The sequence below is a fragment of the Trichomycterus rosablanca genome, chromosome 1 (assembly GCF_030014385.1).
Source record: "Trichomycterus rosablanca isolate fTriRos1 chromosome 1, fTriRos1.hap1, whole genome shotgun sequence".
Lineage (NCBI taxonomy): Eukaryota > Metazoa > Chordata > Actinopteri > Siluriformes > Trichomycteridae > Trichomycterus > Trichomycterus rosablanca.
Genome location: NC_085988.1, coordinates 6339879 through 6355094, shown reverse-complemented (window position 1 = coordinate 6355094; position 15216 = coordinate 6339879). Strand labels below are relative to the sequence as shown.

Sequence of the window (15216 nt, the reverse complement as noted above, 5' to 3'; positions counted from 1 at the left end):
TATCTTATTATAAACTATAGGTAGCACATCTCGATAGCTCTATATATTATTATAAACTATAGGTAGCACATCTCGATAGCTCTATATATTATTATAATTAGTGGTAGCACATCTCGATAGGTCTATATATCATTAAAAAACAATGGGTAGCACACTTGATTCATTGACCTGTCTCTCAGACATATATCTCAATTTTTTTTTTATTAGGATTTTAACATCATGTTGATTACATTCATGACAGGAACGGTAGTTACTCATTACACAAGATTTATCAATTGACAAGTTTAATATCAAACACAGTCATTTTGTATCAGTCAACACAATTTTGTATCTCCAATTCACCTCACTTGCATGTCTTTGGACTGTGGGAGAAAACCGGAGCACCCGGAAAAAAACCCCACATAGACATGGGAGAACATGCAAACGTGTGTAAATTCTGCACATTAAAATGTACCCATCTACTGTCACACTGCACCCGAGAAAAACAGGTAACAATGCTGTACAAATCAGTAAATAATGTTCACAATAGCTTTTTAATAATAAAGGTAAAATTACATGAAATCTGTATAATATAGCTGCTCTAAATATTTACAATTTCAATCATGCTCTTGTCACCTCTGTCTTGCAGCATGGAGCAACTTATGCAGTAATCAGTAATCCTTTGCATTGTCGTAAATCACCACTCAGCCCTGCTGTCATGAAGTTGCCTTGGCTTCATAATTCCTGTTAATTCATGGCGACATTGGCAAAAGATACAAACTGGTTTAGCAAATTCTAACTAGTTTAAAATGTTCAATAACAATAACACCTCCAGCTGTTATTTATACATGCATATGAACTTGAGTTCATCCTGAAAAACTTACCATGTAGAAGCACTTTTTAGTTCTACAATTACTGACTGTAGTCCATATGTTTCTCTACATACTTTTTAACCTGCTTTCACCCTGTTCTGGACCACCACAGAGCAGGTATTATTTAGGTGGTGGATCATTCTAAGCACTGCAGTGACACTGACATGGTGGTGGTGTGTTAGTGTGTGTTGTGCTGCTATGAGTGGATCAGACACAGCTGCGCTGTTGGAGTTTTTAAACACCTCACTGTCACTGCTGGACTGAGAATCGTCCAACAACCAAAAACATCCAGCTAATAGCGCCCTGTGGGCAGCATCCTGTGACCACTGATGAAGGTCTAGAAGATCCCCGACTCAAACAGCAGCAATAGATGAGCAATCATCTCTGACTGTACATCTACAAGGTGGACCAACTAGGTAGGAGTGTCTAATATAGTGGACAGTGAGTGGACACGGTATTTTAAAACTCCAGCAGCACTGCTGTGTCTGATCCACTCATACCAGCACAACACACACTAACACACCACCACCATGTCAGTGTCAGAATGATCCACCACCTAAATAGTACCTGCTCTGTGGGGGTCCTGACCATTGAAAAACAGCATGAAAGAGGCCAACAAAGCATGTAGAGAAAGAGATGGACTACAGTCAGTAATTGTAAAACTACAAAGTGCTTCTATATGGTAAGTTTTTCAGGATGAACTTAAGTTCATATGCATGTGAAGGCAGGCTAGTGAGTTCTTTTGGCAATATTGTGTGTATAAAATATATACTTATATATATACACACACTATATATATATATATATATATATATATATATATATATATATATATATATATATATATATATATATATACATACAAACACTATATATATATATATATACAGTGTATCACAAAAGTGAGTACACCCCTCACATTTCTGCAAATATTTTATTATATCTTTTCATGGGACAACACTATAGAAATATAACTTGGATATAACTTAGAGTAGTCAGTGTACAACTTGTATAGCAGTGTAGATTTACTGTCTTCTGAAAATAACTCAACACACAGCCATTATTGTCTAAATGGCTGGCAACATAAGTGAGTACACCCCACAGTGAACATGTCCAAATTGTGCCCAAAGTGTCAATATTTTGTGTGACCACCATTATTATCCAACACTGCCTTAACCCTCCTGGGCATGGAATTCACCAGAGCTGCACAGGTTGCTACTGGAATCCTCTTCCACTCCTCCATGATGACATCACAGAGCTGGTGGATGTTAGACACCTTGAACTCCTCCACCTTCCACTTGAGGATGCGCCACAGGTGCTCAATTGGGTTTAGTCCATCACCTTTACCTTCAGCTTCCTCAGCAAGGCAGTTGTCATCTTGGAGGTTGTGTTTGGGGTCGTTATCCTGTTGGAAAACTGTTTTCGAAGGGAGGGGATCATGCTCTGTTTCAGAATGTCACAGTACATGTTGGAATTCATGTTTCCCTCAATGAACTGCAGCTCCCCAGTGCCTGCAGCACTCATGCAGCCCAAGACCATGATGCTACCACCACCATGCTTGACTGTAGGCAAGATACAGTTGCCTTGGTACTTCTCACCAGGGCGCCGCCACACATGCTGGACACCATCTGAGCCAAACAAGTTTATCTTGGTCTCGTCAGACCACAGGGCATTCCAGTAATCCATGTTCTTGGACTGCTTGTCTTCAGCAAACTGTTTGCGGGCTTTCTTGTGCGTCAGCTTCCTTCTGGGAGGACGACCATGCAGACCGAGTTGATGCAGTGTGCGGCGTATGGTCTGAGCACTGACAGGCTGACCTCCCACGTCTTCAACCTCTGCAGCAATGCTGGCAGCACTCATGTGTCTATTTTTTAAAGCCAACCTCTGGATATGACGCCGAACACGTGGACTCAACTTCTTTGGTCAACCCTGGCGAAGCCTGTTCCGAGTGGAACCTGTCCTGGAAAACCGCTGTATGACCTTGGCCACCATGCTGTAGCTCAGTTTCAGGGTGTTAGCAATCTTCTTATAGCCCAGGCCATCTTTGTGGAGAGCAACAATTCTATTTCTCACATCCTCAGAGAGTTCTTTGCCATGAGGTGCCATGTTGAATATCCAGTGGCCAGTATGAGAGAATTGTACTTAAAACACCAAATTTAACAGCCCTGCTCCCCATTTACACCTGGGACCTTGACACATGACACCAGGGAGGGACAACGACACATTTGGGCACAATTTGGACATGTTCACTGTGGGGTGTACTCACTTATGTTGCCAGCCATTTAGACATTAATGGCTGTGTGTTGAGTTATTTTCAGAAGACAGTAAATCTACACTGCTATACAAGCTGTACACTGACTACTCTAAGTTATATCCAAGTTTCATGTCTATAGTGTTGTCCCATGAAAAGATATAATGAAATATTTGCAGAAATGTGAGGGGTGTACTCACTTTTGTGATACACTGTATATATATATATATATACATACAAACACTATATATATATATCGATTTGTCTGAATATCTGAATAATCTGAATATATATATATGAATAAACATGAATTTGGGTTCAAACTGCAATAAAAAAAATGAAAGGTAAGAAATGTTGATCGCAGTCTCTTCTCTGCTGCCATAGTTATACTTATATTTGCTTCTCCAGTTCTATCAATTTTAAGCATTTTTGGATCCATACCATGTTTTGTAGGCAGCTTTGCTCCACCTAATTCAGACTAGCACAGGTGGTTTTAAATTAAGCTAGTTTGGGACTCCATAGTCCAGGTGTTAGTAATCAGTAGTTAATCTGTGTTTCAGAAAGTCCTTTTTAAAGACATGATTTACTATTCCAGGCTAAGGCCTACTCCTGGCTTAAGTTAAACCCTGTCTGGGAAACCACCCCTTAAAATTGAAAGTTGTAGCATCTCTCAAGTTCTGAGAGTAAAACCCACCAGTAATTTTGGTGTGTCCACAGTTTCCAGCAGGGGGCGAGAGCTACAATACAACAGAGAACCACCAGAAATATAAGGTAAGATCAAACCTGACAACAGAGAATTCACAGTGATGTGATAATAAGATGGAGTTTGATACTCCCCTGTGTTTTTCAACATGGTGCTTTAGTTAGATTACAAATAAGATCTTAGAAATTCCTCTAATTCTAAAAGTATGTGAATTTATATTTACATTTATTGTTCTTCCCCATATCACAGATCTAACTCCACATCAGCTGGAACTGAAGTCCAGAAGAAGCTCAAATTAAATCTGATAAAGAAGTTTCAGTGTGTAAATGAAGTGATCACAAAGCAGGGAAACCCAACACTTCTGAATGAGATCTACACCGAGCGCTATATCACAGAGGGAGAAAGTGGAAAAGTCAATAATGAACATGAGGTGAGGCAGATCGAGGCAGCATCCAGGAGAGCAGCAACTTAGGACACGCCCATCGAATGCAACAACATCTTTAACCCCTTGGTAGTCCAGCCTATTTTTGTGCATTTTTCGCCTGAAAGACATACCTAGTTTCTAAGGCTTCTCATTCAGAAAGTTTATAAGATAACACAAAAATTATACTTCAGTGTTATAGAAAACCCTTTAAAGTATCAGAAAAACACAGCCAAATGCCATGATGTTATGTTACAATGATCAAATGATGACAAAAACCCCCCAAAATGTAGGCGCTTTTTACATTATTTTTTAAAATCCAAAGTTTCAGTGAGTATAAGTAGGACTGCAGGTCTGCAGACCATCTACAGAACATATATAGAGTTGTAGCCAAAAGGGTTCTCTGTGACCAGCCCAAATCTTAGGCCTATAACTTGTTCTGATTTCGAGTTATTGCATCTGGAGTGGCATCACACTTTACTGCTCTCCAAAGCTTTCCAAAGCTTTCTAACTCAGAATAAACAGATTATACTGCAGATAAAATGTGTAAAATGCATTATTTATACTTTATAAAGTCATTATTTATAACATTTAAGTGTTTTTTGGAGTGATGAACTCACAGTGAGCCAGTCACCGCTCCCTTCCCCCAGCGCACACACACATATACAAACCGCTAGATTTGTAACAAGATACATGCAGCCGGTTGAACTTTTCACGAACTGAGTCGTTTAAATTGATTCACACTGTATTATCAGCCCTAAGAGAAAAGTTTGACTCACTCTACTGATTCAGAAGCACACATACCAGCGTGCGTAATGTGTATCCATGGTGACGGCTGGTGAAATACAGCTGTTTAGACTAATCCGAGAGGCTAAATGCAAAAAGTGGGGCGGGATATAAGCTGGTCCTCCAATCAAAAGCAAAATATGCTAATATTTTTGCATTTCTCCAATGAAAAACAAGTATTAGGTGGTGTGATGGATACTGTCTCTACATTGGCTGGAACGGTATTGCGCAATCTAATAGCCAAACACTGAGCAGTATCAGTTAGAGGGAGGTTTTGTGAGTGCTGTGAATGCTTTCTCATTATAATACGAGCTGATATTCACGTGTTATTGACTTTATAAAGTTATAAAGTATGCATTCCACAATCCAAAATGGCCGCCGGTGTTTGTAAACATTGACAAAAAGTGGATTTTATCTCGAATGGAAGGACTAATGAACATAAATTTGGACTCAGATTGAAGATAAAAGATCCAGGTATGGGCTGGTTTAGCTCTCATGCTTTTGTTTGATATACATTTGTCGCAGTGGTGTTGTTTACCAAGTGCTTTGATGCATTGCATGCTATGCATTGATGGCAGAGCTTTATCAGATATGAATCATTTCTGGGATATTTTTTATGCTGATGTATTTGAAGTAAAACAAACAGCAGAAATGTGATAGTGAAGTTGTGCTGGCTTGTTTGGTATAAATGTTGTCGGTATGAAAGTAAGTACCGCAGTATAATATTACAAAATGTAAACACTGTTTTTCTGGCAGAAATTTTTCAGACCTACAATTCTTTTGTGTTTTTAAAAGAACTTATAAACAAAATAAGCTCAATGTTTACGTTGCTAAAAACTAGAGATTTTAAGCTATCAGAAGGTTCCTTGTTTACCAACAATGATATTTTGACGGTGTAGCAGTATACAGAGAAACAAAATGATAAAAATTCATAGCCCATCGACGGGCTAAGGACCACCATTTAAACCTTTATCAGACCAAGATGAACCCATCAGGACTGTCCTGACTAAGGGCATCGCCGGCATCGGAAAAACCGTTTCTGTACAGAAGTTCATTCTGGATTGGGCTGAAGGGAAAGAGAATCAGGACGTCCACCTCATATTTCCACTTCCTTTCAGAGAGCTGAATTTAATGAAGGACCACAAACTGAGTCTGATGGATCTCCTTCACTTCTATTTTCAGGAGATAAGTGAAACTGACATTTCCAGCTTGTACAAAGTTCTGTTTATTTTTGATGGGTTGGATGAATGTCGTTTACCTCTAGATCTCCAGAACTCAGTGGGATTGAGTGATGTAAATAAATCTGCATCAGTTCATGAGCTGCTGATGAACCTGATCAAAGGGAATCTGCTTCCTTCTGCTCTGATCTGGATCACCTCCCGTCCAGCAGCAGCTGATCAGATCCCCTCTAAATGTATCAATCGAGTGACGGAGGTACGAGGATTCACTGATCCACAGAAGGAGGAGTACTTCAGGAAGAGGGTCAGTGATCAGAGTCTGGTCAGTAGAATCATCTCACACCTGAAGTCATTAAGAAGCCTCTACATCATGTGTCACATTCCGGTCTTCTGCTGGATTACAGTTACAGTTCTAGAGAGAATGTTTGGTGAAGCAGAGAGTGGAGAGATCCCCAAAACTCTGACTCAAATGTACACCCACTTCCTCATCATTCAGACCAACGTCATCAGACAAAAGTACATGAAGAATCAGGAGGAAGAAGGAGAAATTACCCTCAAACTGGGAAAACTGGCTTTTGAGCAGCTGATGAAAGGAAACCTGATCTTCTATGAGGAAGACCTAATGAAGTGTGGCATTGATGTTCAAGAAGCCTCAGTGTACTCAGGTGTGTGTACACAGATCTTCAGAGAAAAGTTTGGACTTCACCAGAGTAAAGTGTACTGCTTTGTTCATCTGAGCATTCAGGAACACCTCGCAGCTCTATATGTGCACCTGACCTTCATGAATGAAAAGAAAAATGTTCTTCAACAGAGTGAGTCCTCAAAACTGAGGATCCTGAAGATAAAACGAACCTCAGATCTACACAAGAGTGCTGTAGATCAGGCATTACAGAGTAAGAATGGACATCTGGATCCTTTTCTTCGCTTTCTTCTGGGTCTCTCTCTGCAGTCCAATCAGAATCTCTTACAAGCCTTAGTGACACAAAGAGGAAGTGACTTTAACAACAAACAAAAAACAATTCAGTACATTAAGAAGAAGATCAGTGAGAATCCCTCAACAGAGAAATCCATCAATCTGTTCCACTGTCTGAATGAACTGGAGGATCATTCACTAGTTCAGGAGATCCAACAATACCTGAAATCTGGAGAACTAAAACAAACTAAACTCTCTGGTTCTCAGTGGTCGGCTCTGGTCTTCATCTTACTGACATCAGCAGATGAGCTGGATGTGTTTTACCTGGGTGATTATACCAACAAATACAGCTCATCAGAGGAGGTTCTTCTGAAACTGATGCCGGTGGTTGCAGCATCCAGAGCAGCTCAGTGAGTAATGTTGAAGATTCCTGTTACACTGATATTCTGATGGTATAGTATTTGTATTTTTATTATGCTGGTGCTTACACACATTAAAAAGTGTCTTTTTATTCTGGTCGAATTAAAACATATTTTTATTAAACTTATAACAAGTAATAAGTTACAGAATCATAATTATAAGATTCAGTTTGTTGGATGTATAAAACATCCACATTTGCCAAAATTTGTGTTCATAAATTTTACAGATATTCATATAATAAATGTTTTACCACAACCCCAAATCACAAAACATAGGAACAGTGTTGAAAATGCAAATAAAATAAAAACACAGAGTTTCATACATTTATGACTTTTATTTAGGAGGTGAGGCTGGGAAAGTGTACTTCAGGGACCCGAAAAATCAGCACGGGTGCCCCACAGGGTTGTGTACTCTCCCCACTGCTCTTCTCGCTGTACACAAATGACTGTACCTCCATGGACTCCTCTGTTAAAATCCTGAAGTTTGCAGATGACACTACAGTCATTGGTCTCATCAGTGACAGTGATGAGTCTGCTTATAGACGGGTGGTTGATCAGGTTGTCCTCTGGAGCAGTCAGAACAATCTGGAGCTGAACACAGCAAAAACAGTGGAGATGACCGTGGACTTCAGGAGGAGCCCCCCAACCCTGCCAGCACTCACCATCCTAGACAGGACTGTGATGGCTGTGGAGTCCTACAAGTTCCTGGGCACAACGATCTCCAAGGACCTGAAGTGGGACAGCAACATCAACTCCATCATCAAGAGGGCTCAACAGAGGATGTACTTTCTGTACCAGCTGAGGAAGTTCAACCTACCCCAAGAGCTGATGGTGCAGTTCTACACAGCCATCATAGAGTCCATCGTCACCACATCCATCACAGTGTGGGGCAGCGCGATCACAAAACATGACACCAAGAGACTGCAGCGCATCATCAAGTCTGCAGAGAGGACCATCGGTGTGAAGCTGCCCACACTGCTGGACCTACATGCCTCCAGAACCAGGAAGCGTGCAGAGAAAATCATCACTGACCCGTCTCACCCTGGCCATCACCTGTTTCGGTGCCTTCCATCAGGCCGACGCTTCAGCCACATGAAGACTCGAACGACCAGGCTACAGAGAAGCTTTTATCCAAACTCCATTACGCTCATGAACAATTGAACACTACTGTACTGTTAATACTTGGGACACTTGCACATCAAAAACTACCTATTTCATTTATGTAATGGCATACACAGGATTTTCACCTTACTTCCATTTCATATTTATATATTTTTATATTTTCTATAGTTTTTATATTGCACAAAACTGCACCTTTTTAAAATTACAATGTAAATTGCACATGCTAAATGTTTACAATGTTTTCTATGTTTACGGGTATGAATGTGTGTGTTAGAGAGAGTGAGCTGTGTGAATAAGATTGTCTTTACTGTATTTTTCGTGCACTGCAAGCATCTGTGTAACCAAAAACAAATTCCTTGTATGTGTGAGCATAATTGGCCAATAAAGCCCGATTCTGATTCTGATTCTGATTAATGTCAGAGATTAATAAACATCCATTCCTGCATTCCAGGCCTGCAACATATTCAAAAAAAAAAGTTGGGACGGGGGAAATTCAGAGCTAGTAGTGAGGTAAAAAAACTAAATAATGATGTGATTCCAAACAGGTGATTGTAATGATGGTTTAGTACAAAGCAGCATCCAGGAAAGGGTGAGAGTCTCTGATGAGTAAAGATGATCAGAGAATCCAGTTTGTCCACAAATGTGTGAGAAAATGATTGAAATTCCTGAAAACAATGATCAGAAGCTGCGTCGACTTCCCTGGGCTTGAAGGCATCTAAGATGGACCATCACACAGTGGAAATGTGTATTGTGGTCAGATGAATCAGCATTCCAGGTCTTTTTTGAAAAAAAAAGTGGATGTTGTGTGCTCCGGACCAAGGATGAAAAGGACCATCCAGACTGTTATCATCAACAAGTCCAAAAGCCAGGGTCTGTCATTGTATGGGGGTGTGTCAGTACCAGGGTGTGTCATGGTATGGGGTGTGTCAGTACCAGAGTCTGTCATGGTATGGGGGTGTGTCAGTACCAGGGTCTGTCATGGTATAGGGTGTGTTAGTGCCCTTGGTAAAGGTCATTTGTGATGCAGCATTAATGCAGAAACATACATTGAGAACTTAGAGCATCATGTGCTGCCTTCAAGACATCACCACCTGCTGCACACATTACAAATGCATGTCTGCAGAAAAAGGCTGGCCTATCCCCAGTAAAGAATGCAATCAAATAAAATTTATGGGGGACAGAGTTCAATATGGAGACAGCTCTGGGGAAAAAGCTGTTCCTTAATCTACAACCCCAATTCCAATGAAGTTGGGATGCCATGGAGACTGCATCCTCTGTACACCTACTGCTGCGGTATGCAAACTGATGTGGTCCAGTGTGGGTGAGAGACAGTTCTTCAGGTGTGCCAGGACCAGTCGCTCGAAGCACTTCATAACAATGGGTGTGAGTGCTACAGGGCGGTAGTCATTCAGGCACGTCGGGCTGGAGTGTTTCAGCACTGGTATGATGGAGGTGGATTTGAAGCATGTTGATACAGTTGCCTGGCCTTTTTGATGCCCCTCCTCAGGTTTGCCCTGGATGTGCTGCTGTAGGCCTGTGCATCACCTGTTCTGAAGGTGATGTTGCGGGCTTTCAACAGACAACACACCTCCTTATTCATCCATGGCTTCTGATTTGGGTACGTGGTGATCTGTTTCTGTGTGGTAACACTGTCAGTGGTGGTTTTGATATAGTCCAGCACAGAGGAGGTGTAAGTGTCGATATCCGTGCGAGAGCCACAAGTAGCCTGTGAAGCAAACATACTCCAGTCCGTGTGTTGGAACCTGTCCTGAAGTACAGCGTATGTCCCCGCTGGCCACACCTTAATGGTTGATGTTGATGGCTTCACACGTTGGATGAGTGGAGAGTACTTAGGGATGAGAAACAAAGAAAGATGGTCTGACTGTCCCAGGTGGGGGAGGGGGGTCGCAGTGTAAGCTACAGCGATGTTTGTATAAACATGATCCAAAGTTTTGTTTCCTCTTGTATTGCAGGAAACATGCTGGTGGAGTTTCAGGAGTGTGTCTTTAAGTTTGAGTGATTAAAATCACGTGCAACTATAAATGAGTGTGTTGCGTCCGGTTAGCTCAATAGCATTGTCGGGTATGCCGCCATTTAGCCATGTTTCTGTGAAAATCATGATATTACAGTCCATAAGTCTCTTACTGCAGGTGATGCGAAGTTGTATCTCATCCATTTTGTTCACCAAAGACCGCACATTAGCAAGAAAAATGCTGGGTAACAAAAGCCGATGCGGTGTTAGCTTTAGCTTAGCTTTTAGCCCTCCGCGCTTCCCTCGCCTTTGTTTACGTTCTCGACGCGGCCTGCGAGCACTTCTGCCCGGCCAGTTAGAGTGCTTAGCCTCCGGTGTTTTGGATGATTTGGTGTTCAGGGATGAGTCGAAGATTGGCGATAAAACTGTTGGAGTACCTTAGACCAATATCCAAAAGTTCCTGTCGGGTATAGGATGTTAAAATAAAGTTATTCTGTATGAACAGACTTGAAATGTCTAAATATAAAAGTCTAACTCAAAAGTCTAATATAATTTTATTAGACTTTTTCAGCTCTAGGCTTTATTCTATAACAGAAGTTATTATGGTAAACGTTTACATTACATGATGCTTTTATTACAATTCTCATGTGTACTAAAGTATTGAGTAAGAGAAACAACATATAGTGGATTTTAGCAAGCATTTAAAAAATGTGTTTTACAACAATAATCTCAATCATAAGTAAATGTAGTTTTCACAATGGTGCACTTATAGAACGTATAAAATGATGATCTGAAGCACAATTTATTTTACTACAATTTAGAAGAAGGTTGGTACCTTAGTTAGTATATTTATAACAGTTTCAATCAAATCTAAATTTATTTTTAATACATTTAATCCACCAGATTTAGATCAATAGATGATGCTCTGATGTTAGTGGATTAACTATCATGTTTTTTTCAGGTTTGGTTCGTGTGAACTAAAATATAAAAGTTGTGAAGCTCTGACCTCAGTGCTCAGCTCAGAATCTTCCAGTCTGAGAGAACTTTATCTGTCTCATAATAAACTAGGAGATTTAGGAGTGAAGCATCTCTCTGCTGGACTGGAGAATCCTCACTGTAAACTGGAGATACTGAGGTAAGATCATCTCTCTGAGAATCACACATGAGCTGCTCCTCACTAACTCATCTTCTCTAATAGTGAGACTGAAACAGAAGATTTAGGTTTGAATGGAAGTTGTGTCTTTACTAAATAAAGAGAGGAAATTATCTTTAAAAATAAACCTGTAACAATACTGAGTCCTTCAGTCTAAGAGGAGGAATTACTTCTGATTCATGTTTTACTGCTATTACACCAGATCAGAACATCTTACAATGTTAGATTCCTAATAGCTGCTCTTTTGTATTTAAAAACCTTAATATAATACAACCTTCTTGTTGTAATTAACTCATAACCAGTACATGATCAGATTAAAGTTAAGTCAGCTAAGTTGACAGTCTGCTCTGTTCAACCCCTTCTCAACAAGGGATTTTGGTCTGTCGATCCTGGATTCTGTAGTTGTTTTAAGATAATGTCTCTTGTAAGGGCTCTACAAATAAATTTGACTTGACCTGTTCAAATTTATAAATGTATTTAGTACAATTATATACAGTATAAACCAAAGACATGATAAAAAATGCACAACCCCAATTCCAATGAAGTTGGGACGCTGTGTAAAACATAAATAAAAACAGAATACGATGATTTGCAAATCCTTTTCAACCCATATTCAATTGAATACAAAGACAAGATATTTAATGTTCAAACGGATAAACTTTATAGTTTTTCTGCAAATATTTACTCATTTTGAATTTGATGCCTGCAACACATTCCAAAGAAGTTGGGACAGGGGCATGTTTACCACTGTGTTACATCACCTTTCCTTTTAACAACACTCAGTAAGCGTTTGGGAACTGAGGACACTAATTGTTGAAGCTTTGTAGGTGGAATTCTTTCCCATTTTTGCTTGATGTACAACTTCAGTTGCTCAACAGTCCAGGGTCTCCATTGTCGTATTTTGCGCTTCATAATGCGCCACACATTTTCAATGGGAGACAGGTCTGGACTGCAGGCAGGCCAGTCTAGTACCCGCACTCTTTTACTACGAAGCCACGCTGTTGTAACACGTGCAGAAGGTGGCTTGGCATCGTCTTGCTGAAATAAGCAGGGACGTCCCTGAACAAGACGTTGCTTGGATGGCAGCATATGTTGCTCCAAAACCTGTATGTACCTTTCAGCATTAATGGTGCCTTCACAGATGTGCAGGTTACCCATGCCATGGGCACTAACACACCCCCATACCATCAGAGATGCTGGCTTTTCAACTTAGCGCTAATAACAATTCGGACAGTCCTTTTTCTCTTTGGCCCGGAGGACACGACGTCCATGATTTCCAAAAACAATTTGAAATGTGGACTCGTCAGACCACAGGACACTTTTCCACTTTGTGTCGGTCCATCTCAGATGAGCTCGGGCCCAGAGAAGCCGGCGGCGTTTCTGGGTGTTGTTGATATATGGCTTTCGCTTTGCATGGTAGAGTTTTAACTTGCACTTGTAGATGGAGCGACGAACTGTGTTCACTGACGATGGTTTTCTGAAGTGATCCTGAGCCAATGTGGTAATATCCGTTACTGAATGATGTCGGTTTTTAATGCAGTGCCGCCTGAGGGGTCGAAGGTCACGGGCATTCGATGTTGGTTTTCGGCCTTGCTGCTAACTTGCACAGATTTCTCCAGATTCTCTGAATCCTTTGATGATATTATGGACTGTAGATGATGAAATCTCTAAATTCCTTGCAATTGCACGTTGAGAAACGTTGTTCTTAAACTGTTGGACTATTTGCTCATGCAGTTGTTCACAAAGTGGTGAACCTCGCCCCATCCTTTCCAGGATGCTCCCTTTATACCCAATCATGACATTTACCTGTTTCCAATTAACCTGTTCACCTGTGGAATGTTCCAAACAGGTGTTTTTTTAAGCATTCCTCAACTTTCCCAGTCTTTTGTTGCCCCTGTCCCAACTTCTTTGGAACGTGTTGCAGGCATCAAATTCAAAATAAGTGAATATTTGCCAAACACAATAAAGTTGATCCGTTTAAACATCAAATATCTTATATTTGTGTATTCAATTGAATATGGGTTGAAAAGGATTTGCAGATCATCGTATTCTGTTTTTATTTATGTTTTACACAACGTCCCAACTTAATTGGAATTGGGGTTGTATTACATTTTTATGAATACGGAACTATCTCACCATCTGGAGTTCTCATCTCTAATCATGAACTATAAACCAGACAAAAAAAATACTTTTATTAACATTTAGTAAATAAAATAATATCTCATCAATACATTTTCAGCATTTAGCTGACGCTTTTATCCAAAGCGACTTACAGTATACAGTCTGAGCAAGTGAGGGTTAAGGGACTTGCTCAAGGGCCCAACAGTAGAAACCTGGCAGTGGTGGGGTTTGAACCGTCTTTCTGCTTACTAGTCCAGTACCTTAACCGCTAGGCTACAACTTCCCATCAGACCAAGTATGATCTCAATGATCAAGTATTTACAGTTAGTTCAGGGTTTTAAAAGAAAGTACTGTCGTGGAAATATACCGCCTGGCCAAAAAAAGGTCACCACCTGGATTTAACTAAGCAAATAGGTAAGAGCCTTCCATTGGATAATTACTGCATGGGTGATTGTTTCAGCTGGCAACAAGTTATTTAACCCCAACTGATGCAGTGAGTAGCTTCTTGTTTAATTGTTAAACAATTGTTAAACAACCATGTGGAAAGACACATCCTGTGGTCGTGGAAAAGATGTTAATCTGTTTCAGAAGGGTCAAATTATTGGCTGCATCAGGCAGAGAAAACATCTAAGGAAAAGCTGAAACTACTAAAATCGGGTTAAGAACAGTCACTATTAAAAATCTACAAATGTATTCACCCAGCAAACACAACTATGTGGTATGAGTTAGCCGATTTGTGGTGATACACCATGATGGTAACGTTGTCAGAAAGTAAAGCACCAGAAACAAGAAATCTGAGTTTTAAACAACTGAATTTATTTACAACCCTACTGAGAGCAGCTACTTACAAAAATTTATGTATTACAATAATACACTTAAATGTCATGAAAATTCATTCAGATTTAGCAATTTGATGATGCATCTACCTTAATTAATAAAAAAGTATCGGTATCGGATCGATATCGGTGATACTGGCCCTGTATTTACTTTTGGATCAATACCAAATTTTGCAGTATCGCACACCAGTAACAAGCAGTCACACTGTGTAACAGTCACTCATAATAATTGATTATTAATAATAATAATATTGGACAAAACTAACAGTTAATATAAATATAACACTATTAGCTGCCCCCCCTCACTGCCTGGTGAAAATACAAATCAACATTAAAAAAAAAAACATAAATGAACATAAATCCATTAAAGTTTTCATCATGGAGTCAGAGAGGAGGAACCAGTCTGAATTTAGAAGAAGGTTGGTACCTTAGTTACTATATTTATAACAGATTTAATCAAGTCTAAATTTATTTTTAATACATTTAATCC

The 15216-nt window shown here is 40.0% G+C and overlaps 1 protein-coding gene across 1 annotated transcript in view; it reads left to right on the top strand.

The window, feature by feature from the left end:
* Positions 1–15216, top strand: part of LOC134316959 (NACHT, LRR and PYD domains-containing protein 12-like) — a 512992-nt gene that overhangs the window by 242728 nt on the left and 255048 nt on the right. The gene's annotated exons all lie outside the window — the stretch shown is intronic.